The 27,094-nt window shown below is 39.8% G+C and overlaps 1 protein-coding gene across 1 annotated transcript in view; it reads right to left on the reverse strand.

Annotated features, from left to right (window-relative positions):
- Positions 1-25,626, reverse strand: part of frmd4ba (FERM domain containing 4Ba) — a 95,457-nt gene extending 69,831 nt beyond the window's left edge. Inside the window, exon 1 of the mRNA XM_061923937.1 lies at positions 25,539-25,626. The gene's annotated coding sequence lies outside the window, so the exon portion shown is untranslated. The remainder of the gene's footprint in view (positions 1-25,538) is intronic.
- Positions 25,627-27,094: the final 1,468 nt, after the last annotated feature.

The following is a 27,094-nucleotide window of genomic DNA, read 5'->3' on the forward strand; positions in this document are numbered from 1 at the left end:
GTCAGAATCATGTTGAAAAGGGTTTTAGTACTCTTGATAACAACTAGCCAGCTGAATTAGGGGAGTTTGAATAATAGACAATGGTTGGTAACAAGAAACTGACCTGTTTATTCAAGGAGAAACACAAAATAGACAAAATTATACATGACAAACAGAAATGGCATCATTGAACTAGGGCTGGGCGATATGGCCTTTTTTTAATATTGCGATATTTTAAGGCCATATTGCGATACACGATATATATCTCGATATTTTGCCTTAGCCTTGAATGAACACTTGATGCATATAATCACAGCAGTATGATGATTCTATGTGTCTTGATTGATTGATTGAGACTTTTATTAGTAGGTTGCACAGTGAAGTACATATTCCGTACAATTGACCACTAAATGGTAACACCCGAATACGTTTTTCAACTTGTTTAAGTCGGGGTCCACTTAAATTGATTCATGATACAGATATATACTATCAGATATATACTATCATCATAATCCAGTCATCACACAAGATAATCACATTGAATTATTTACATTATTTGTAATCCGGGGTGTGGAGGGGGGCGCCGGATGTAAGTGTCAAAAAGACAGCCAAAAGAGTTTGATATGAGAATAAATCTAAAGTTAAAATATAGGGTAGAAATGCACCCATTTGCAAGAAATGTAGTCTTGATTTTCAAAATTTTCTTTCAAGGCTTGCATGTCTACATTAAAACATTCTTCTTCATACTGCATTAATATATGCTACTTTTAAACTTTCATGCAGAGAAGGAAATCACAACTAAAAAAATCACTAATTTTTTCATACGGTGTTGATGTGGAAATGTTTGCCTCGGCATTTTGATGGTGTGGGCGTGTGGCACCGAATGGAGATAAGCGTCTCGACAGACGTTACAATATCTGAACAATGATGACGAAAACTGTTTTCTCTGTCGTGTCCGTGTGTCGAAAATTGTTATGCGCTTATTTTTTTATTTGATTTTGTGCGTGGCATATAATGCTATGCACACAGGCGCGCAACTTAGAAGGAACGTTGGTCACACGGCTGCGCTATCACAGCTAACGTTAGCCATGCTGCTACCTCTCTGCTCTGGGAGGGCGTATACGTATGTGACGTATGACGTGACAGTATGTGACGTGTGTAAGAAGGTGCGCTTGCTGTCTGTGAGAGGGAGACACAGAAAAGAGTGAGAAGAGCCTGTCGTGTAATGCCAGCAGCTAAAAGCAACTGCGTGAGAATCCACAGACCTGTGGATGTGTTGAAGGTGTGCTGGAAAATGCAGAACGGAAATTAGGGAGCAGCAGAAAAGTGGAATGTATTATTTAAATCGGTGCGTTGGAAAACACGGACCGGAGTTTTTTTTTTAAAACTGGATCTGGATCGGCACTTTCCCATGCCTTGCCGATACGCATTTTTTGGCAAATATTGGCGGCCGATCCGATCCAAATATCGGATCGGGACATCCCTACTTAGGGTGTGCCCCATCTTTACTTGGGAGTAACACAAGTGTGACAAGGTTCAAGTGACACAATTCAGATTTTTTGCTGTAAAAAAACACATTCTACGAATTAGATGCATTAAACAGATAGCCATCAAGAGACAATAATCATGTTTATACAAACAATAAATTATTGTGGGTGAAAAAAAGTACCCAGTGTAAATCAGAATACCATTAAATATATGGTTTTAAAATTGGAAACAGTGGTCAGTGGAGTAGCTATTTAACAGAATGTGGGAAAAGAGTCAATGCAGGCCAGTATTAATAATAGTTGTAGTTATTTAGCATTGTTTACTTCAGTTTTGTCGTTGTCCAATGTTGACACTTGTATAGTTGCTGACAAGCATTTTTACTGTGTGTGCAATAGGGAAGCTTCAGCATATGTCAACACTGACATGTCAAATATGGGTCACTCTGACTTGCAATGTAATGTCATTTCAGACTTTCGTTGACACTGTGTGTGTTTAGAAATTAACAAAACATCCTAATTCACACTTTACATTAAGCTATTTTAATGTGTTGGGGGAATGCAGTCAAGCTGGGCATTGTGTGAGAGTGTCAAGAGCCTGCGGGCTACCACTATGCACCTAATGCTGATTGTGGAGACTTGTGACCATTTGCTTTTTGTTACATTGGGAAAAGCTTGGGGACATGCTGCAGGGCAGAGGCCAGAACAGACGATGTATGAGAGTAACCCACATGCTTTGCGTAGTAAGAGGTCAGAGCAGAGAAGCATGTGGTACGTTGTAAGCAAGCACTCTTCAAAAAGATGTTGCCTCAAGGGACTGACATTTTGCATTTCTTAGAAGGAGCACACTTATGATCCTCTGTGTTATTGTTACTAAATATCTTATCCAAATGAAATGAAAATTAAATTGGATACACCTGAAATCAGTTTATAAGAGATTAGGTTATTGTTTTTCCTCACGCATTCACATCTCTTAACATGTTAATAAACTGTTGCAAATCATAGTCATCTTGTCGAGGAGGCCATGCTCTTAAAATGCATATATTTATAATCATTGTCGGTAAAATATAAACAAATTGGGATTCTCATTTGTTAAATTTGTAGCCATAATTGTAAATAAAGCCTGAGAAAAAATGTGTGGGTAATCGAGACAAGGTCTTTGTGATAAGCCTCTCATCAGTGGAGTTTTAAAAAAGGGGATTTTCACTGCTTAACAACTTTTGTCATGTTGTGATGATACCCCTGGTATGGAATTTTTTGGCTGCTGCAAATACAATTTTACCACAAGTGCTAACGGACTGCAGTGTACTGTGAGTGGAGCGGACTCTGTGCGGAATGTCCACAGTCATCAGAGCTTTCATAGGCCTTGTCTACATTAAGCCGGATAACTCCTTAAATGAATAATTATTTAGCCTGAGCACTGTGTCAGCTCCACTAAACCATCGTTTCAAGTCCACCTCCTTGGATAATTTGAAACACGGGTAAGTGTGACATGTATTTCTTGAATCTCCGGCTCTTAGCTTTGTATGGACTCATCGATCGTTTACAAACTGAGTTCAGACGTGAGAAAGAACGCGCCACAGCCCTGGAGCCATAGTCACCTGCACCACGGCGTTGTGGTTTCCTGTGAAATGTCAGTGTGTTTCACTGACATTTCACAGGAAACCACAACATTTCCTACAATCTCTGAGTGTTGTGTACATTTTTTCAGTCATGAGGCGCTACACTGACGTCAAGGAAGTGGAGCTGCTCTGCCTGCTCGTTTTGCAAAGTAATGAACTAAAGAGATGGTCGGTGGTATGTAAGGTCATTAAAGGGGTTTTGTTATACTCAACTACCTTTTCTTACCTCTTGGTACCTGTTTTTGTGTATTTGGGATCTGCATAAATCCTGAAAATTTGAAATTAAACCGTAGAGGCATGGCAGAGATACTTAAGTAAGAATCTTGCCTTCTTTCAAAATTGCTCCAAACGAGCTGTTTGGAATTTGAGACTTTAGGGATGTATTTTGCCTTAGTTGCTCGAGCGGGTAACTCTATATATGATAGAGGTTTACCCAAAGAGCTTTGCGCAAGTTCGCCATTTTTATTCAGTTGTATTCCAAAGGTTTAGTAAATATGTTCCTTTTTTTCTCTATCCGCGATATGAAAGTGCTAAAAACTAAAACATAGCAGATGGAGTGGAAAAGCAGGAGGAGGGCTTTGGCACGCAAATAGGACGCCAACAAAACAGCACATTCTAAAGAGACGGTCAGAAAGCGTCTGGAAGATGGTCTGTAAAACAAAATCTATGCGAAATTTTAACCAAAGCACCACTATTACATGTTATGTAGACCACAAGGAAGTGTTTCAAGTGTAGAAAAAAATATATAATATGACCCCTTTAAATGCCGCGAGACAGGGAAGAAATCCACAGACTCCGCACAGACATACAATTTGAGCTTTGCGCGGAACGGCCTGGCAGATGTCTGCTTTGCATACAATTAGACCTCTGCGTATGTTTGGGCCTTATCATTGATGGGATTCACATTTTTTCCAGAATTGTGAATACAGTGGAGAAAGCAAGTATTTGATTGCCTAACGAGTTTGTGCATGTACCCTCTGACAAATATATAAACAATATAGAATGCTTTGGTAGGTTTCATTGTACCAGTGAATGTATTAAATCCAGAATAAATAATATGAACTAATTTGTTTTGGATTGAGGGGAAAAAGGAAACTTTATCGTGAACAAACTGTGGCTTTGTACTTTGTGGAGAAACGAATGATGCAAGCGCATCTGTCGCTGCATGAAATTAAAAGTAATATCAATAAGTCAATAACTAGTGGTTAGAGTGTCCGCCCTGAGACTGGAAGGTCGTGAGTTCAAACCCCGGCCGAGTCATACCAAAGACTATAAAAATGTGACCCCTTGCTTCCCTGCTTGGCACTCAGCATCAAGGGTTGGAATTGGGGGTTACATCACCAAATGATTCCCGAGCGCAACCACCGCTGATGCTCACTGCTCCCCTCACCTCCCGGGAGGTGAGGGGAGAGGATAATTTCACCACACCTAGTGTGTGTGTGACTATCGTTGGGACTTTAACTTTAACTTACCGAGGATGTCGTTGTTTATTGTGCAGCCCTTTGAGACACTTGTGATTTAGGGCTACATAAATAAACATTGATTGTTTGATTGATTGAACTTCATGCTCTGTTGTTAAATAAGGTCTAACAACATGGCATAAAGGTCACACATTTGTTATGGCACAGTTTTACCCGTCCACACACAAACACAGATTTTTGTATTTAGGCTAATTAAGAAATTAGATGACGACGACATTTAGCGCCCCACCGCTCACTTCCCTTCAACTCAGAGCCACAGATACAATCCGGTCCTCTGGGAATAACTGTTTCCATTTATTGATTATCGTGTCAACAATGGTCTCTTTTTCGCAGGTTTCTTGCTAAAAGGACAGTACTGATTTGTGTGCTTCAGAGATCGTCTGTGTGGGGACAGACTGCTTTTCATTTGGTAAAGGACGAAATAAGTATTTCCCATACATACACAAATCAATTCATAACATGGTATTATTCTGGATTTTTTTTTTTTTCACATTCTGTGAAAAGAAGCAATATTGGGTCACTGCACAGTTGGTATTGTTGCTGTCTTTTTGCCAGAGGGACTTAACAGGTCTTTGTTTGCATGACTGGAAAACATAATCTTGCATTCAAAATCCCCACACCCCAATAAATTACAGTTACAGACATTGTAACATTTTCCACTACTCCTAATCTTTGATCTTATTTTCCAGTTGCTGCCTCAATCTGGATCAGGACCTTCCTTGTGTGGTCTGCTAATGAGCTGATGTAGTTGTTATGTTCAAATGATCTAGTTAGCAAACTGGATTGAGAGGCAGATGGTCTCCTTAGTTATTATGATTATTACAAATGATCTGACCGAATAACTTCCAAATTTGGGCTGAGGATAATACTCCTTTTAGCGTCACTCACCCCTGAATCATTAAAGTTGTTCTTTGGTCTTTTAAAGGGGAACATTATCACCAGACCTATGTAAGCGTCAATATATACCTTGATGTTGCAGAAAAAAGACCATGTATTTTTTTAACCGATTTCCGAACTCTAAATGGGTGAATTTTGGCGAATTAAACACCTGTCTATTATTCGCTCTCGGAGTGATGATGTCACAACGTGACGTCACACCGGGAAGCAATCCGCCATTTTCTCAAAACATTGCAAACACCGAGTCAAATCAGCTCTGTTATTTTCTGTTTTTTCGACTGTTTTCCGTACCTTGGAGACATCATGCCTCGTCGGTGTGTTGTCGGAGGGTGTAACAACACGAACAGGGACGGATTCAAGTTGCACCAGTGGCCCAAAGATGCGAAAGTGGCAAGAAATTGGACGTTTGTTCCGCACACTTTACCGGCGAAAGCTATGCTACGACAGATGTGGCAAGAATGTGTGGATATCCTGCGACACTCAAAGCAGATGCATTTCCAACTGGACTGGACAGATCAGCTTTCAAGAAAAGAGAGCGGATGAGGGTATGTCTACAGAATATATTAATTGATGAAAACTGGGCTGTCTGCACTCTCAAAGTGCATGTTGTTGCCAAATGTATTTCATATGCTGTAAACCTAGTTCATAGTTGTTAGTCTCCTTTAATGCCAAACAAGCACATACCAATCGTTGGTTAGAAGGCGATCGCCGAATTCGTCCTCGCTTTCTCCCGTGTCGCTGGATGTCATGTCATTTTCGTCGGTTTCGCTTGCATACGGTTCAAACCGATATGGCTCAATAGCTTCAGTTTCTTCTTCAATTTCGTTTTCGCTACCTGCCTCCACACTACAACCATCCGTTTCAATACATGCGTAATCTGTTGAATCGCTTAAGCCGCTGAAATCCGAGTCTGAATCCGAGCTAATGTCGCTATATCTTGCTGTTCTATCCGCCATGTTTGTTTGTATTGGCATCACTGTGTGACGTCACAGGAAAAATGGACGGGTGTATATAACGATGGTTAAAATCAGGCACTTTGAAGCTTTTTTTAGGGATATTGCGTGATGGGTAAAATTTTGAAAAAAACTTCGAAAAATAAAATAAGCCACTGGGAACTGATTTTTAATGGTTTTAACCCTTCTGAAATTGTGATAATGTTCCCCTTTAATCATTAGTTTGTAAGGTTCATGTTAGCAGGCACACTCTTTTATTTTGGTACCAGTTAGAATAACAATCTGTCCATGTCTTGTTTACAGCTGGTTATCTTTTCTCAATCTCTGCATTAATACTGTAACATATTTGCTCATTGTACAGAAAGGTGAGTAGTGTTACTATGCAAGTAAAGTTCAAATGTAAGTCTGTGTTGTTAAATTGCTGATGCTGCTTGGTAAAACAGCAGTCCTTACGGAAATTTGAGATTGGCTGTTTCTTACCCATGAGAACAGGAAAGCGGTATCTGTGTGAACCTGTATTATCTCGGGGTTCAACTAATTTAATTTTGACCACACAGACTCCCACTCATCTGGACAGTTAAATTAATTACACAGCGCTTCCTGATAACCGCAATAGCACATGCTACAACGCTAACCACAACACAACAACATATGAATAAAGCATCACAGTGCAATAAGACTTAAAAAACATTTTCCCATTAAAAAGTTAGATTTCCTATATGGTTTTCTCTGCCCTATTGTTTCACTGAACACCTACTTCTTTCCTCCATGTTGGACCTGCAGGGTGCTTGGTTTCGGTCCACAGGGCAGGTAATAACGACTTCCCTCCCATCCCTGCGCTTGCTCATCTCAAGCTGCAGTGGTGAAGGTGACTGGAGCTGGATGATTTCTTTTTCAGGCTTGACTGCATGGCATATACAGTACTAGGGTCATTATTACAGTATTACTGTCTTGCAGTTCTACAATGACATTATAGAGTATTTCTCAAAAGGCAATGATTTTATCACTTCACCTTGCACTACTGTTGTTTTTGTCAACGTTTCTAGGACAACTATATATTCCCTGTTTTTCTATGTAAAGCAAAGCAAACGTCAAAAGATCATACAAACAACTCAGTGCTCGCAAAAAAAACGTATAAGACGCAGTATAGAGCAGTTATTGCCAACCATGGTGTACTAGTGCCATGAAAGATCATTAGGTTGCCAGTGGATTTGTCAGGCTTGTCCCTGACAGTCTGGCTATGTCTTAGTTTTTCCTCTGCGTTTGTCTTTGTTTCCTGTCTTTAGTTCCTGTCAGCACTCTTATTTTGGTTATTTCCTGATTGTCTCCCTGAGTGCTTTTTCTCCTCATTGACACCAGGTGTGGCCCGGTGCCAATCAGCCAGCTGCTATTTAAACCTGCTTTGTCCTCCACTCTGCGCTGGATTATTGTCATTCCTACCTGTCGATATCGTTACAGCTACTACCTGTCGTGCTACTACTTGTCCTTGTACCTGTCGTCGTAGCGGTAAGCTGTTCCTGTTAGCTATTTGTAGTTTGCTTTCTCCTAGCTCTTTTGTTTCGTGTTTTCTTGTTAGCTATTAGCTGTTTCCATTTTTTTCTGTTTGCTGGTTCCTGTTTTCAGTTTTGGCTATTCATAGTTCCTGGTTTGTGTTTTTTCCTTTGTTTTATGTACATTAAATCATGTTTTCCTGGACAAAGCCTGCCATCTCTGCATCTTGGGGTTCGTCACCAACAAAATGTGACAGGATTTTTTAAAATGTATTTCACTTACTGCATTTTCCGGACTATAGAGTGCACTGGGATATAAGCCGCAACCACTAAATTTTAGAAGAAAATAATATTTTATATATATATTAACAGCACCGTATTAAAAGCTGCAGATACAGTATATACTGTACGTTGCGAAATGAGTTATTTACACAGTAAGATTCTGTAGATGCTTATTTAAATACCTTAATTGTTTCCAATCGGTGTCTGTAACACAGCAGTAAAATGGCTGACAAAAAAAACATAAGTCATCATCATGGACCCACTAGCTGCACAAGCTAGTTCTCCTTTTATTTATTTTTTATTTTTTTCAAGCTAGTTCTCAAATCAGCTAAAAAGGCTTAATAACACAAAAAGAATGCCATTGTAAGTAAATAATACTAACACAGAAACTCGTAGACGTGTTAGCATATTAGGTAATTGTAAATAATGTAAATAATTCAATGTATATACTCTGATGATTAACTTGTGTGATGACTGTATTATGCTGATAGTATATATTTGTACCATGAATTGATTTACGTGGACACCGACTTAAACAAGTTGAAAAACGTATTCGGGTGTTACCATTTAGTGGTCAATTGTACGGAATATGTACTGTACTGTGCAATCTACTAATAAAAGTCTCAATCAATCAATCAATGCTAACGACACAAGCGTCATTGCCATACTTGCCAACCCTCCCGGATTTTCCGGGAGACTCCCGAAATTCAGCGCCTCTCTCGAAAACCTCCCGGGACAAATTTTCTCCCGAAATTCAGGCGGACTCAGGTCCATGAGGACCTGAGTCCGCTCACCCACAATATAACCAGCATACCTGCCCAATCACGTTATAACTGTAAAATGATGGAGGGCGAGTTCTTGGTTTCTTATGTGGGTTTATTGTTAGGCAGTTTCATTAACGTCCTCCCAGCGCGGCAACAACACACAACAACAGCAGTCACGTTTTTGTATATCGTAAAGCAGTTCGTCTGCCGTAAACAGCAATGTTGTGACACTCTTAAACAGGACAATACTGCCATCTAGTGCATTTGATGAAAGCACTTTTGTGCGTGCCACACATCAATGCATCATCAGAGTTCAGCATGGTTAGAAAAATAGTGACAGAGAATAGAACAAGGATGGACAATTCAACCCTTAACTCAACAATGAGTAGATGAGTGTTATGTGTGTGTATATGTGTAAATAAATGAACACTGAAATTCAAGTATTTATTTTTTATATATATATATATAATAAAATTAATATATATATATACATATAATAAAATAAATATATATATACGTATATATATATATATATATATATATATATATATATAGCTACAATTCATTGAATGTCAAGTATTTGTTATATATATATATATATATATATATATATATATATATATTATATATATATATATATATATATATTATATATATATATATATATGAAATACTTGACTTGGTGAATTCTAGCTGTAAATATACCCCTCCCCTTTTAGCCACGCCCCCAACCACGCCCCCTCCCATCCCGACCACGCCCACCCCCACCCCCTCCCCCACCTCCCGAAATCGGAGGTCTCAAGGTTGGCAAGTATGGTCATTGCATTACGATGCATGAAAACACACCTACAAACATCACACTTTGGAACAGTTTCAGTTATACTCTAAAATTTACAAAAGTTGCTTGGAGTTATGAATGAAGAATCCGTAAGAGTAAAAACGCTATGGATGGCTAAAAGACTGAACGACATTTCGGTTAAAAAAAAAAAGCACTTCCGGTAAACGTTGTTGCACCTACAGTGAGCGAACTTGTCCAAAGGATTGCGCGTAATTGGTCCAAAAATTATTATTTATTTATTATGAATTGGGTTTGCGCGATATAAACATTATGCTTTACGATAGAAACTATATAAATTTGGCCTAAGATAGAGATGTATTATTTATTATTATTATTTAAATGCATGTTGATGACACATTCCAGCCGTGGGCCGCAAAATTGAGAGTGACAAGTTGCAACAAACTGCAATGTCATCAATGCAATGTCCTAAATGAGGCCAAGCGAGTGCGGCTAAAGTTTTTCCAAACACAGATCGTAGCCACTTTTTTAAATTACAAATCCACACCTTCATGGTGGCAAATAAATAAATAAAAAATATTTCAAATATCATGAGGACTTAAGGAACAGTCAAACATGCAACAACCCTGAGCAAGAGAGCAAGAAGAGATAAGAAGCGAAAAGCTAAACAATAAAACAGGTGCTTAGTGCAATTAAACTAAAATGTAGCTAGAGCCGTGTTACAGCAGAGAGTGATCAGCTCTGCAAAATAAATGATCAAGTAGATTAATAAGAGTCTATATAGAGAATACCGTATTTTTTGGACCATAGGATGCACTGGATTATAAGGTGCACTACCGATGAGTGGTTGTATTCAGGTCTATTTTCAAACAAAAGGCGCACCGGATCATAAGGTGCATTAAAGGGGTTATATTATTTTATTTTTTTTTTACATATAAAACACTTGTGGTCTACATGTTTTTTTTGGTCAAAATGCTGCATAGATTATGTTTTAGAGACCATCTTCAAGCCGCTCTCTGACCGTCTCTTCAGGACGCGCGGTTTTTGTGAGCGGTCTTATTTATGTAGCTCCACTTCGACAGCGTTTTCTCCCCGTCATCTTTGTAGTTTTTAGCGCTTCCATAGCGAGTCTACTGACAGATATAAATTAGAACTGTACACTACTTTGTATTAGAAATGGCAACAGCGGAGGATGAATGCCCCACAACAGAAAGATAGAGAAAAAGAAGGAGCTTATTGTCTGCGGCGCAGACTACAATGGCGGACGCGCGCACATTTTTGGGACTTATGCAGATCCCAAATACACACACGGAGGTAAAAAAAGTTGATTTTGCATAGTATTTCAAAACAAAACGGCAGATAATACGTCTCCAAATAGGTCCCATTTTGGGGTCCTTATACACACACCATAATAATAAAGGTTGGTAAGCGCAACCAGATTTAATCTGTACATTCGGCATATTGAGGATTTTTCAGAAAATGAAAGGATTGTAAGCGCGCCTTATAGTTAATAACATAATGCCAGATGGGAAATGACACATTTTCGTACGAGAAGCTTGAAATGATCGTCTTGTCAGGAAAATGATCAAACACACCCTATTTGACATTGCTCCAGACCATATGCTTCATTAAAACATTATTGTACATCAGTGTTAATAAATTTAAAGGTAAAACTGAATTATAAACTAATAGCACTGTTGAAAAAAATCTGCCACTGCCAGATCAGGACAAGCGCAGAGCAGGATGTATCCTGTTTGTTTGCTAGTAATCTACAGTATGTATCAAAGGGCTCACATTATCCTACATATTGGATTTTTGAAAATATTTATCTTACAGAGGGTGAAATGATTAGGCAGCGCGGTTACACAGGGGTTAGTGCATGTGCCTCACAATACAAAGGTCCTGGATTCGATCCCCTTTCTGTGTGGAGTTTGCATGTTCTCCCTGTGACTGCGTGGTTTCCCTCTGGGTACTCTGGCTTCTTTCCACCTCCAAAGACATGCACCTGGGGATATGTTGATTGGCAACACTAAATTGGCCCTAGTGTGTGAGTGTAAATGTTGTCTGTTTATCTGTGTTGACCCCGCGATGATGTGGCAACTTGTCCAGGGTGTACCCCACCTTCCGCCTGAGTGCAGCTGGGATAGGTTCCAGCACCCCCCGCAACCCCCAGAGGGACAAGCGGTAGAAAATGGATGGATTGAGGATAAAATTAATAAAACATATCGAGATATGGATTTTAGACTATATCGCCCAACAGAAAATGTATTTTTGTCCAAGAATCAATGCTAGCATCACAGTCACATAATCACCATAATGAGCACAATTAACCATAATCCACATATTGCCATTCACACAAATAAATAAGTCAAGTCAGGCTTGGTGGTGTTCCGTAAGATTTTTCACAATATAAGGTACAAACTGTGGCTCAATAAAGGTTGGGAAGGTTCTGAGGGTGTCTCCATCAACCATTGCAGGTATTGGTTTCCAACATGAACCCACTTAAGGGAGAGGCTCATGTGACTCCATTAATGATGAATCCATAACTTGGACAGACAAACACGTTACAAGCTCTGAACACCCACTGTCTGCCACAAAGTAACCTGCACTCACCTCACACAAAAAGCAACCCAGACAAAAGTTCAAAAATGAACATTCAAAGAATAAAAACAACTCTAGACAGGAAAAAACCCAGGACTTAACAAACCGGAGGAGAGGTCAAAACTCAGAACATCCCACGCCTGTCTCCAGGGTGTCTTCTCTGCCATGCCTCCATCTCTTCTGGCACATAACGTGAGAAACACTCACTAGAGGCTTTAACGTTGAGCTGTATTGATCTCTATTAGACCTGAGGCAGTGGGTTGCTTCTGCAGTGGGAATAAGTTGTTTTCCATTTGCAAGTAAGAGGGTAATAATAGCAGCTCATCTATTTTCATTCGACTTTTTCCAATTGTAGGATGGATGTTCATTCTAGTTACCACTATTCTTAAAGGGGAACATTATCACAATTTCAGAAGGGTTAAAACCATTAAAAATCAGTTCCCAGTGGCTTATTTTATTTTTCGAAGTTTTTTTCAAAATTTTACCCATCACGCAATATCCCTAAAAAAAAGCTTCAAAGTGCCTGATTTTAACCATCGTTATATACACCCGTCCATTTTTCTGTGACGTCACACAGTGATGCCAATACAAACAAACATGGCGCATAGAACAGCAAGGTATAGCGACATTAGCTCGGATTCAGACTCGGATTTCAGCGGCTTAAGCGATTCAACAGATTACGAATGTATTGAAACGGATGGTTGTAGTGTGGAGGCAGGTAGCGAAAACGAAATTGAAGAAGAAACTGAAGCTATTGAGCCATATCGGTTTGAATCGTATGCAAGCGAAACCGACGAAAACGACACGACAGCCAGCGACACGGGAGAAAGCGAGGACAAATTCGGCGATCGCCTTCTAACCAACGATTGGTATGTGTTTGTTTGGCATTAAAGGAAACTAACGACTATGGACTAGGTTTACAGCATATGAAATACATTTGGCAACAACATGCACTTTGAGAGTGCAGACAGTCCCGTTTTCATCAATTAACATATTCTGTAGACATACCCTCATCCGCTCTCTTTTCCTGAAAGCTGATCCGTCCAGTCCAGTTGGAAATGCATCTGCTTTGAGTGTCGCAGGATATCCACACATTCTTGCCATCTCTGTCGTAGCATAGCTTTCGTCGGTAAAGTGTGCGGAACAAACGTCCAATTTCTTGCCACTTTCGCATCTTTGGGCCACTGGTGCAACTTGAATCCGTCCCAGTTCGTGTTGTTACACCCTCCGACAACACACCGACGAGGCATGATGTCTCCAAGGTACGGAAAACAGTCGAAAAAACGGAAAATAACAGAGCTGATTTGACTCGGTGTTTGTAATGTGTTTAAGAAAATGGCGGATTGCTTCCCGATGTGACGTCATCGCTCCGAGAGCGAATAATAGAAAGGCGTTTAATTCGCCAAAATTCACCCATTTAGAGTTCGGAAATCGGTTAAAAAAATATATGGTCTTTTTTTCTGCAACATCAAGGTATATATTGACACTTACATAGGTCTGGTGATAATGTTCCCCTTTAAGCAGAGGGCCTGCAGTAGCTCAGTCTGTAAGGCCTTGGGCTTTGAAACCAGAGGTGCCAGGTTTGAGTACCATTAAAGACCACCTGTTGGAGAGATATTTGTTTGCTACCTGACTACTAGCAATGCAACAAACACACCTGGTCTCAGTGCATGACGGGTAGGTCTATTTGCATTGCAAGAGGACAACGAGGAAGAAATGGAAGTTATTCACAAAGCTCGGGTGAATTGGATAGAAAGGTGGGTGCTTGGAGAAAGCCATAATAACAGAGATTTACAATACTTCTATAGCGTGCAAACCTCCAAGGCAAGTATTTAAACAGGACTTTGCTCGGTCAGTATTTTCATTTCCTTGCCCTCACTGCGTTTGCAGGCCACATCCCAATCTGTGAAACACGTGCACAGACACACATGCGTGTGTACACAAAAGCAAACAGACACGGCCTGTAAGGCTGCACAAATCTGCTGGGTTCACTGCCAAAAGCTCCACAGATGAAGTTGTGGACATCATAGTGGATATTCTGGTTACCTGCAGTCTACAGTCATTTCAGAAGTCTTGTCATAACACTTTGCAATGTGAACTCGAACTTGCTTGTTTTTGGCTAAACCAAGATAAGAAAGTGCAGTCTCTTTTTTGTTTATATTTAGTACCTTACGAATAAGCACATAAGCAAGCACTGCATGGCCTCCATAAACTCCCCAGTCAAGATGCCTGAGATAAATTGTGACCATCGCTGAACCCTGACCGTATCTGTTGATACAATCAAGTAAAGGTATTTTTTCAAAATTAGATTTATCTTCGTATTGATTTTCTTTATCTTATATGTATCTGTAAGCCAGTTCGCCTGCACACACTGCAATTTATTTGTGGTGGTAGGTTGCATAATTGACCATGTCAGTAGGGTTGCGCAATATAGACGATATAAAATATAAATAATATACATTTGGCAGACAATTGAGTTTTTAATATTATCGTCGTATCGTGATAATGCATGTTGATGACACATTCTGTGTACTGACAGTAACAATTCCTCAACGCAATGTAGCCTCCTCTCTCGGGACCTAATTGCTAATGTCCTCCATGATGCAGGTTCTAAATCACTAATCCTCATGTCAATGATGGTAAATAAACGGTGTTTCTTACAAGTACCATTATTACTGGAGGACTAGTGGACAAGGAATAGCTAAACATGCTACACCACACTAGGGATGTCCCGATCCGATATTTGCAAAAAAATGCGTATCGGCAAGGCATGGGAAAATGCCGATCCAGATCCAGTTTAAAAAAAACCCCGGTCCGTATTTTCCAACGCACCGATTTAAATTATACATTCCACTTTTCTGCTGCTCCCTAATTTCCGTTCCGCATTTTCCAGCACACCTTCAACACATCCACAGGTCTGTGGATTCTCACGCAGTTGCTTTTAGCTGCTGGCATTACACGACAGGCTCTTTTCACTCTTTCCTGTGTCTCCCTCTTACAGACAGCGAGCGCACCTTCTTACACACGTCACATACTGTCACGTCATACGTCACATACGTATACGTCCTCTCCCAGCAGAGAGCAAGGTAGCAGCATGGCTAACGTTAGCTGTGATGCTAGCGCAGCCGCTAAGGTGCGCGCCTGCTCAAGCGTCCTCTGCGCACGGCAATTATATGCCACGCACAAAATCAAATAAAAAAATAAGCGCATAACAAATTTCGACACATGGACACGACAGAGAAAACAGTTTTCGTCATCATTGTTCAAATATTGTAACGTCTGTCGAAACGCTTATCTCCATTCGGTGCCACACGCCCACACCATCAAAATGCCGAGGCAAACATTTCCACATCAACACCGTATGAAAACATTTTTGATTTTTTTTTAGTTGTCATTTCCCTCTCTGCATGAAAGTTTAAAAGTAGCATATATTAATGCAGTATGAAGAAGAATGTTTTAATGTAGACACATAGAATCATCATACTGCTGTGATTATATGCATCAAGTGTTCATTCAAGGCTAAGGCAAAATATTGAGATATATATCGTGTATCGCAATATGGCCTTAAAATATCGCAATATTAAAAAAAGGCCATATCGCCCAGCCCTAGCTCAATGATGCCATTTCTGTTTGTCATGTATAATTTTGTCTATTTTGTGTTTATCCTTGAATAAACAGGTCAGTTTCTTGTTACCAACCATTGTGTATTATTCAAACTCCCCTAATTCAGCTGTCTAGTTGTTATCAAGAGTACTAAAACCCTTTTCAACATGATTCTAACAACTAAGTAGGCTAAATAACTTTAAACTTTAATACATGCTCGGATAGGCCAGTATCGGCCAGTATCGGTATCGGTCAGTATCGGATCGGAAGTGCAAAAACAATATCGGTATCGGATCGGAAGTGCAAAAACCTGGATCGGGACATCCCTACACCACACATCTGAGGTGTATACAAGAAGTCCTGCTAACCACTAAACTAGAGTTCTTGAATGTAAGCAGGGGTAGGCGGATCAATTCAAATACCGACAGTAACGATACCAAGTATATTATCAGTATACGGTGGATACTACAGTAGATTCATATTTTATTATTAGATGGAAATATAGGTTGATTGGCAACACTAAATTGGCCCTAGTGTGTGAATGTGAGTGTGAATGTTGTCTGTCTATCTGTGTTGGCCCTGCGATGAGGTGGCGACTTGTAAAGGGTGTACCCCGCCTTCTGCCCGATTGCAGCTGAGATAGGCTCCAGCGACCCCCCGCGACCCCAAAAGGGACAAATGGTAGAAAATGGATGGATGGATGGATGGAAATATTCATTCATTATAGTCATGGAAACACTTATTTCCCTTCACGTTCATGTTATCATGCTGGATTTTATGCAATGTAGAATTGCATTCTCGACAACAGAAACTATTTTTAGCACGATGATGCTCTGCGGGTAGGTGGGTGACCATTACAACTGCATCCAAATGCAAGAAAATGCATATTGCAAATAGGAAATGTATTCTAATAAAATATTTCCTGCATTAAAAAATGAACACCATTAAAAAGAACATCAACAGACACCAAAACGCATTAAATGAATTTGTATAAAACAGCTTCTTAACTCACCCAGCAGTTATACGATTATAAAATAATATTGCTGAAAAGACAATATGTCTAACATTTTTATTTCAACAGTTCATTAATGTATATAGGACAGAGCTGCAGTGCGATCGCCTCCTTTCTTACAGACATTTCTGCGCAACTGCCATTTGACACATCTTTTATAGACACACTAAATAAAGACACAAAACAGTGGTTGCAGAACAGTTTCAGTTTTGATAAATCACATGTGTGCATGTGCTAAATAATTCTCCTTGTATCTTCTCCTAGTATTGTGGGCTCTCTGATGAGCATATATTCTGCCTATTCATGAAGACAGACACACTGAATGGATTGCGCTATCTATTTTGCTCACTTGGGAGATGCAACCTTCTGAGCTCCAGTTTAGTAGACCGGCTTTGCGTGTACAATCAAGTTTGCAACTTGAACTTTTAGTAGATGAGGCTTTTTCTGTGTGTTAAGAAGCCTACCTCAAGCTACATTCAAAGACAGTCCCATTATAATGTGCCTATGAGCAAGGGCCAACAGATAATGCCAAAATCTATTTGTGGTGATGTGCCATCAATAAATAAAAGTATGGGAAACACTGCAAAAATAGATGAAAAGCTGTGCATGCACCAGGGGAGAAATAGAGTCAGGGGTCAACTCAGCATGTTCATGCCCCTGAGCAGTTTCGGGAGGGTTGATCCCTTATGATGGGTAAGGATGACATCCTGTTGGCTGTCATAATGGTAAAACGCCCACACAGCTAAAGCTGTACCACAAATCTTTCTCTGGGGTAAAAGGATAACACTGTGGTCTGGTTAAACCACTGCCAATTGCTGACTTTTGAAGTTAACCTTCTGTACTGTTTTTAAATAATTTATAAGGAGGCGGGCTAGTGCTCTGCAATTTGAGAAGAATACGCCCACAATCTGGCACATGTTTTTGGTTAAACATATTAAAGATTGTTTTAATGTCTTCATTCTTCCAAATCATTAGAAACTAGATCACCATTCGAGAGCCTGATACGATTATTTGTTTTTCTAATTATAACTGGACCGAGTCTATCAGAAATGATATTTGTTGAAATAAAAAATGCTGGAAATGAGTCATAAAGTGTGTGTTTGGTTGACTCTTTGTTTAACTCAGGATGTCCTGTCTGCGGGGACAAAGCAGACATGAAACAAGGAAAAGAGATATAGCGTCTGCACACTGCTGAGCTGATTCACAGCATATGAGGAACAGATTCCTGTTGACACAACTTTCGGCGTGAACCACATTGGCTGTGATTACATTAAAGACTAAATTTATGTTCATCAAAGGAGACATTTTTGTCGCAAGGGCTGTCATTTTACTAGAAAACCACTGGAATCAAGGCCACAGTCTGTCGGCTCTGGAAGGGCTCTGAATTGATTTTTACGGCTGGGACTATAGATTAGCACTGACCCAAAAACACATAAATTGGAAATCAGTGGTCTTCCTTAATTGAGCTTCCAGGGAACAGGGAAACATAAGATTCATAGAAGTCGCTTCTACTGTTTTGGTAAGCAGCTTTTAGGATACTAACTGAGAGGATTCTCAGGGTAATACAAATACATTATGGTTGCAAAGTCTATGACTGTGAATTTATATTTTATGTTACGTTTTATGAATTCACACTTTAGTTAGTTAGATGTCTTATGTTTCTGTAAAATTTTACCGTTTATGTATTTGCAGCTCCGAATTATCGAACTTGCAACTTCTGTAAATAATTGTTTTCAGAGGTGTGCCTCATCTGTGTCTTCGATACACGATATAAATGATATAGAAATGTTAATACTACCGTAACATATTGCTATAATGCGTGTTGATGACACATTCCAGAAGTGTCTTGCAAATTTGATAGCTACAAGCGAACAAAGGCGTCCTAAACGCAAAGTAGTGTCATCGCTAGAGGCTAATGTCCTTTCACTGTGCAGACCCACTTCTAAATCAGCTATCCCCACCTCCATGGCGGCAAATAAATGTTTCTTACAAGTATCATCATTGGAGGGCGAGAAGTAGCTGAACATGCTACGCTACACATCGTAGGGGGGTTAGCTATCTGCAAGCTAGAGTTTTTAAATGTAAACAATGGAGGGCAGCTCAACATAAATATCGACAGTCATGAGTAGAGGTGGGAATCTTTGGAAACTTCACAATTTGATTCGATTCCGATACTTGGGGTGACAATACATTTTCAGAATCGATTTTTGATTTAACATGATTCTTGTAATATTATTTGGTATATGAATTATAATAAAAACAAAACAGGCTAAGAGGTTTTAACTCTCTGCAGAGGTTAAAAAAGCTCTTCTTGGCTGCTGACGTATGACTTATAAAAAACGTATTTATAAAAATGTATTCTTGAAATTTTATTTACAAAAATCACAGAATGGTAATCAAGCTAATAAAATAAAATACAGCAACCTAAACACCAATCCAATCCCATCTTTACCATATTTAGGATAGAAATGTACAAAATAAAATGAGAAGACATAGAAATACAATATTTATTAACTACAATACTAAAAATAAAAGGAAAACCAAAAAATAATAAAACTGAAAATATAAATAATAGTTGTTTAATGTTTTTAATCCAAAAATGTATTCCAAAAAGAAAGGTGAAAAAAATAAAAAAATAAATAAAACATTTCCTTTTAAAAATTGATTCCTGAAAAGTATGACTCGATATAGGATCGGAATAAATATAAATTGCGATTTGAATGTGAACTGATTTTTTTGAGTTACCAAATGGTACCAAATATAGTATCACTATATGGTTGATACTACAGTGGTTAGATCAATATTTTTTATAATAAATATATTTTGTCGTTATTGTTCAAAAACTTAGGGAATACGTCCTTGGACACGGGTGGGCTTTAAGAGCAAAAAAACAAACGACCAATTAGAGCCAATAGGAGGGAGTTATTCGAATATTTAATTGATATTGTTACACCGCTATCCTGTGTTTTTGTCTGATTATAATTGTGATCAAAAATTGAATCACTCAATGATCTTAAAAATGTGAAGTATCAGTATCAGCATTGGTATGACCAATACTGCCCCTGTAATTACTTGGTATTGAATACCCACATTTACCCAAACAACAGAATAATAAATGTTTCATACATTTAAAGAGAAGTGAACAGCAGAAAGTAAACATCTATTAACAGTAAATTAGCAAATACATGCATAATAGTTTGGGCAAAATACAACTAGAAATTATGCAATCTGTTAGGTCAGCAGCCAATTTAGGAGCCTTGGTAACCTGTTTTGAAATGGTTCTATTATCTTTTATATACCAAATAATATATTGTGATATACATCGTTATTGCATGAGGCTGCAATATATATTGCGATATAGATTTTAGGCCTATCCTTAGTTGTTAGTAGCTGCGTTTCCATTGCAGTCTTTTGCAAAATAAAAGTGATATTTAAAAAAATTTGACAAAGTACGTTTGTGAGTTGTAGGTGTTTCCATTAAAGGGTGTTTCGTGTGATAATTCTAGTAAAATCTCGTCCCGTGAGACTTGGCTTTGAGGAAGATGGACGCTTTGCGATGAGGTCGAAGTAGGGCTGGGCGATATGGCCTTTTTTTAATATCTCGATATTTTTAGGCCATGTCACGATACACGATATATATCTCCATATTTTGCCTTAGCCTTGAATTAACACTTGATGCATATAATCACAGCAGTATGATGATTCTATGTGTCTACATTAAAACATTCTTCTTCATACTGCATTAATATATGCTAATTTTAAACTTTCATGCAGAGAGGGAAATCACAACTAAGTTAATTGACCAAAACTGTATTTATTAAACAGTTATTAAGCAGTGGCACAAACATTCATGTCATTTCCAAAACAGAAAGTGCAAGATTGTCAGAGACATTTTAAAACAAGCTATGAGTGCACTTTTGTGCATGATGTCACTAAGATGACATATCAAAACAACACTAAATTAAAGTGCACTTTTTGTACAGAACGCCACTACAATGTTTTAAAACAAATAAAGTGCACTTTTGTGCATGATGTCACACAAGATATTTCAATAACTGTCAAATAAAAATTTGCTGCATAATAGGAAATCAAAAAGTGTATGTCCTTCGCTATGTGGTAGGTTCCTGTGGATGTTATCTCCTTCTGTTGTTGACTAGTTTTTTCATACGGTGTTGATCTGGAAATGGTTGCCTCTGCATTTTGTTGGTGTGGCACCGAACGGAGATGTTGACATACTAGCAGTAATGCTACTTTTTGTAGCAACGCTTTTGCCCCACACTTGACAAATTACGGTTGTCTGTTTGACATATTCCCGCTTGAAGCCAAACCACCGCCAGACGATTTTTCTTGGGAATTAATTCTTCCTTCATTTGTTACCAGATTCGCACCTTCTTTCTCTCGCATTACCACTCGCACCACAGCTAACGTTACCCATGCCGCTACCTCTCTGCTCCGTGAGGGCGTATACGTATGTGACGTATGTAAAGGTGCACTTGTTTTATGTCTCTGTGAGAAGCAGAGACAAGAAAGAGTGATAAAAGCCTGTAGTGTAATGCCCCCAGCTAAAAGCAACTGCGTGAGAACGTATACTCGAATATCACGATATAGTCATTTTCTATATCGTACAGACAAACCCGCGATATATAGAGTATATTCGATATATCGCCCAGCCCTAGGTCGAAGGCAGCGGGTGATTGCTCAAAGGCAACGCCCCTACGTACAGTATGGCAGCGGCAACGAATGAGGGATTTTTGGGAGAGAATTGCGAACGAGGAATTCTCAGCTGAATCGGGGATTCAAGGAGGACATACGTCGTTAGAACCAGTCTGACGGGGGTATGCTTTATTGCTGATGCATTGTATTGTATGAACTCGCGTGACCACAGTATCACATAACCCAACTGACAAAGTCTCATTTAAATGTGGGTTGAGTGCATAGTAATCAAAATGTGTTGGCAGAAAATGCTGACTTGTACAAAATTGCAGTGTAAAAAAGGGCGTAAAGCAACACAGGTCACAAAGTCCCCATTCACTGGATATAACCTTGTTTACTCTGTACATTATGTATACGCTTGTCAATGAACCCTGATTGGTAAATATTGTATATGTGCAGGCCTAGCAGCGACGTTGGAATATTCCGTGGTTAATAGCTTTATTGAATTGGAAGCGCTGACCGCATTAAAATCAACTGAACATCCCACACTAAAGCAGACACAAAGCTGTCTTTGCAGTCTGTGAGCGAGTCACAAAGGGAAAGCACATGTTGCTTTCTGGAGGCACAAATTGAATACAGTCAACGCAAACCAGCCGGAGCCTTTTGTCCCAAGTCCCTCGCACACCTCCTTATCACTGAATTTCCTCATTATCGGGCCTCTTTTGTCACATTAAAAGAATACTCTTATTTGATGTTTGTTGTGTTATTAGGGGAAGTGACGCTGTCACTTCACGGCCACCTCAGCACCGCACTTGTTTTCATTATTTAGAGCGACACAAGACCCATACAGGATATCACGTTCCTGCCTGCTCCATTGTTTGTTTTGATCGGGGAAACAGGATATTCACACCAAGCAAAGCAGCTGACAACATAGGTCTGAAAAACGGAAAAACAAACTTAAAAGTCTTACTTGTTGTACTCAATGATGGTGTTGCTGCTAATGGAGGTACCGGAGTACAGTGGCACCTCGGTTTTTGCTAGTAATCAGTTCCAAAAGGTCCAACGAAGAAAGAATCATGCAATATTAGAATGATTATAGTTTAACATGCCGAAAACAGTGTGAAATAATATAAATAAATGACGAATGAAATAGATAAATCAAAATGGGTCTTGTTGTCAAGGATGGCGATGTGAGAGGAAGTGAGCGCGCCACCTTCATACTTGGCTGCAACTAACAATTATTTAATTAGTCGACTGTAGTCAGTGATTATTTTGCCGATTAGTTGACTAGTCAAACTTGCTTATGATCTGTTGTACACGTCTGAGATTACCGTTGAATCCATGACTTGATTTGAACTCGTTTTTTAAAACCTATTATAGTAAATTCAGTGGTAACAAAAGGAACCCAATCCCAGCTCTACAATACTTAAGATAGAAATTAGGGACAAGCGGTAGGAAATGGATAGATAGATGGATGGAAATTTACAAAGCAATTGAGAAGACATACAAATACTATACTTAAAACAGGAAAAACTACAATTCATAATAGCAACAGTATGAATAATAATAATAATATTAATAATATATATATATATATATATATATATATATATATTTCATCCCTACAAGCCTGTTTCGCAGGTTTCCTTGCTCTTCGGGGGATTTTTAATAATAATAAAATAAATAATAATAAAATGTTCTGTTCAAAACTTTTATGGACATAATTTCTAGGTGCAGTCAGGGTGTTGTGGGGATCTGGTTTGGTGGCTGCAGGATTAGGTCTCTGCTTTTTGCAGATGATGTGGTCCTGATGGCTTCATCTGGCCAGGATCTTCAGCTCTCACTGGATCGGTTCGCAGCCGAGTGTGAAGCAACTGGGATGGGAATCAGCACCTACAAGTCCGAGTACGTGGTTCTCGCCCGGAAAAGGGTGGCGTGCCATCTCCGGGTTGGGGAGGAGATCTTGCCCCAAGTGGAGGAGTTCAAGTACCTCGGAGTCTTGTTCACGAGTGAGGGAAGAGTGGATCGTGAGATCGACAGGCGGACCGGTGCGGCGTCTTCAGTGATGCGGCCGCTGTATCGATCCCTTGTGGTGAAGAAGGAGCTGAGCCGGAAGGCAAAGCTCTCAATTTACCGGTCGATCTACGTTCCCATCCTCACCTATGGTCATGAGCTTTGGGTTATGACCGAAAGGACTAGATCACGGGTACAAGCGGCCGAAATGAGCTTCCTCCGCCGGGTGGCGGGGCTCTCCCTTAGAGATATGTCATTCGGGGCGAGCTCAAAGTAAAGCCGCTGCTCCTCCACATCGAGAGGAGCCAGATGAGATGGTTCGGGCATCTGGTCAAGATGCCACCCGAACGCCTCCCTAGGGTGGTGTTTCGGGCGCGTCCGACCAGTAGGAGGCCCCAGGACTAGAGATGTCCGATAATATCGGCCTGCGGATATTATCGGCCGATAAATGCGTTAAAATGTAATATCGGAAATTATCGGTATCGTTTTTTTTATTATCGGTATCGTTTTTTTTTTTAAATTAAATCAACATATAAAACACAAGATACACTTACAATTAGTGCACCAATCCAAACAACCTTCCTCCCCCATTTACACTCATTCACACAAAAGGGTTGTTTCTTTCTGTTATTAATATTCTGGTTCCTACATTATATATCAATATATATCAATACAGTCTGCAAGGGATACAGTCCGTAAGCACACATGATTGTGCGTGCTGCTGGTCCACTAATAGTACTAACCTTTAACAGTTAATTTTACTAATTTTCATTAATTACTAGTTTCTATGTAACTGTTTTTATATTGTTTTACTTTCTTTTTTTTTCAAGAAAATGTTTTTAATTTATTTATCTTATTTTATTTTATAAACATTTTTTTAAAGTACCTTATCTTCACCATACCTGGTTGTCCAAATTAGGCATAATAATGTAGGGGCGGCATGGCGTAGTGGGTAGAGCAACCGTGCCAGAAACCTGAGGGTTGCAGGTTCGCTCCCCGCCTCTTACCATCCAAAATTCGCTGCCGTTGTGTCTTTGGGCGGGACACTTCACCCTTTGCCCCCGGTGCCACTCACACCGGTGAATTGAATGATGAATGATAGGTGGTGGTCGGAGGGGCCGTTGGCGCAAATTGCAGCCACGCTTCCGTCAGTCTACCCCAGGGCAGCTGTGGCTATGAAAGTAGCTTACCACCACCAAGTGTGAATAAATGATGGGTTCTACATGTAAAGCGACTTTGGGTACTTAGAAAAGCGCTATATAAATCCCAGGTATTATTATTATTATTGTTAATGTGTTAATTCCACGACTGTATATATCGGTTGATATCGGTATCGGTTGATATCGGTGTCGGTAATTAAAGAGTTGGATAATATCGGATATCCGCAAAAAGCCATTATCGGACATCCCTACCCAGGACACGTTGGAAAAGACTATGTCTCCCGGCTGGCCTGGGAACGCCTCGGGATCCCCCGGGAGGAGCTGGACGAAGTGGCTGGGGGGAGGGAAGTCTGGGCTTCTCTGCTTAGGCTGCTGCCCCCGCGACCCGACATCCATCCATCCATCCTAATGGATGGATGGATGTGCATTAATGTGCATTGTCCCATGTACTATAAAAAAGAGTCCCATGTACTATAAAAAAGTATTAATAAGCTTATTGGTGTATTTAGTGTGGACCACCGATCTACTGTACCTACAAGCTGCAGGTCCAGCAAAACATCATTGGTGACGTCACAAGTCCCAGCTGACATTAAAACAACACACGCAGTACTTTTTGTGTCAAGTCAGCACATTAGGATAAAATACAGCAAAAGACCACTGTGTCATAATAGTATGTATTGTCTTATAGCGGTTAAAGTGAAAGCTAAATAAAACAAATGTATCATGGCGAGTAGTAAACGTTGCTCACCTTCTCGTGTCCTTTTGTTGTGCTCGGTTGGCTCCACTTATTGTTCGTACTCACTGCCGCTCAGCCGGCACATAACGCGAGGCGGACTAATTGTGAAGAACGGACCCCCCAAAAAACCGGGAGTTCATTTCTGTTAAAATCCAGTAAAAAGAGTTGCCGGCCGGCATAGCGAGCACTTGCTACACACTCACATCCGCTCGCCTCCTCTTCCTCCTCCTCATCCTCACCCCGCACGAGCAGGATGGGGCACGTGAGCTTTGGGATCTGTGGACACGAGCCTTCTGACTGGGTGGGCGGATCGATACAAGTTTCGGTCATGTCGATACCTGTGTTTTTGTTTGTTTGTTTGTTTTGTTGTCGTGTTGTTCATGAGACTTTTGAATTTAAAAAAAAAATCCCAAGCAAATAGTTTTTTGTTTGTGTTTACTTGATTGCACTTTTGGATTTATTTAGTTTTAACCACTTGGCGACATTCAATTGTAACTGCCAGAGGTCCTATAACTACGGCCCGCGGGCCGATACGGACCGCCAGCGTCCAAAATCCGGCCCACGGGAAGTCCCAAGTTAATAAAAAAAAAAAAAAAAACTATATATATATATATATATATATATATATATATATATATATATATATATATATATATATATATATATATATATATATATATATATATATATATATATATATATATATATATATATTTTTTTTTTTTTTTTTTTTTAAATCTATCCATCCATCTTTTTCTGCTTATTCGGGTCGCGGGGGCAGCAGCCTAAGAAGGGAAGCCCAGACTTCCCTCTCCCCCGCCACTTCGTCCGGCTCTTCCCGGGGGATCCCGATGCGTTCCCAGGCCAGCCGAGAGACATAGTCTTCCCAACGTGTCCTGGGTCTTCCCCGTGGCCTCCTACAAGTCGGACGTGTCCGAAACACCTCCCTAGGGAGGCATTCGGATGGCATCTTGACCAGATGCCTGAACCACCTCATCTGGCTCCTCTCGATGTGGAGGAGCAGCGGCTTTACTTTGAGCTTCCCCCCCGGATGACAGAGCTTCTCACCCTATCTCTAAGGGAGAGCCAAGCCACCCGGCGGAGGAAAGTCATTTCGGCCGCTAGTACCCGTGATCTTGTCCTTTCGGTCATGACCCAAAGCTCATGACCATAGGTGCGGATGAGAACGTAGATCGACCGGTAAATTGAGAGCTTTGCCTTCCGGCTCAGCTCCTTCTTCACCAAAAGGCATAGATACAGCGTCCGCATCACTGAAGACGCCGCATCAATTCGCCTGTGGATCTCACGATCCACTCTTCCCTCACTCGTGAACAAGTCTAAAATCGGTTCTTTCTAATCCGTATTCTACCGCTTGTTACTCTCCTAGCTACTCAGGCAAATCATATCGTCTAAAAATGCATATTCCCAATTGATAAGTACGCGCTCTTTCAGTCATATATATATATATATATATATATATATATATATATATATATATATATATATTTTTTTTTTTTGTTGTTGTTTTTTTTGTTGTATTTTTGTATTTTATTTTTTTGATTGGTTGA

Source organism: Nerophis lumbriciformis, linkage group LG28 (assembly GCF_033978685.3).
Source record: "Nerophis lumbriciformis linkage group LG28, RoL_Nlum_v2.1, whole genome shotgun sequence".
Lineage (NCBI taxonomy): Eukaryota > Metazoa > Chordata > Actinopteri > Syngnathiformes > Syngnathidae > Nerophis > Nerophis lumbriciformis.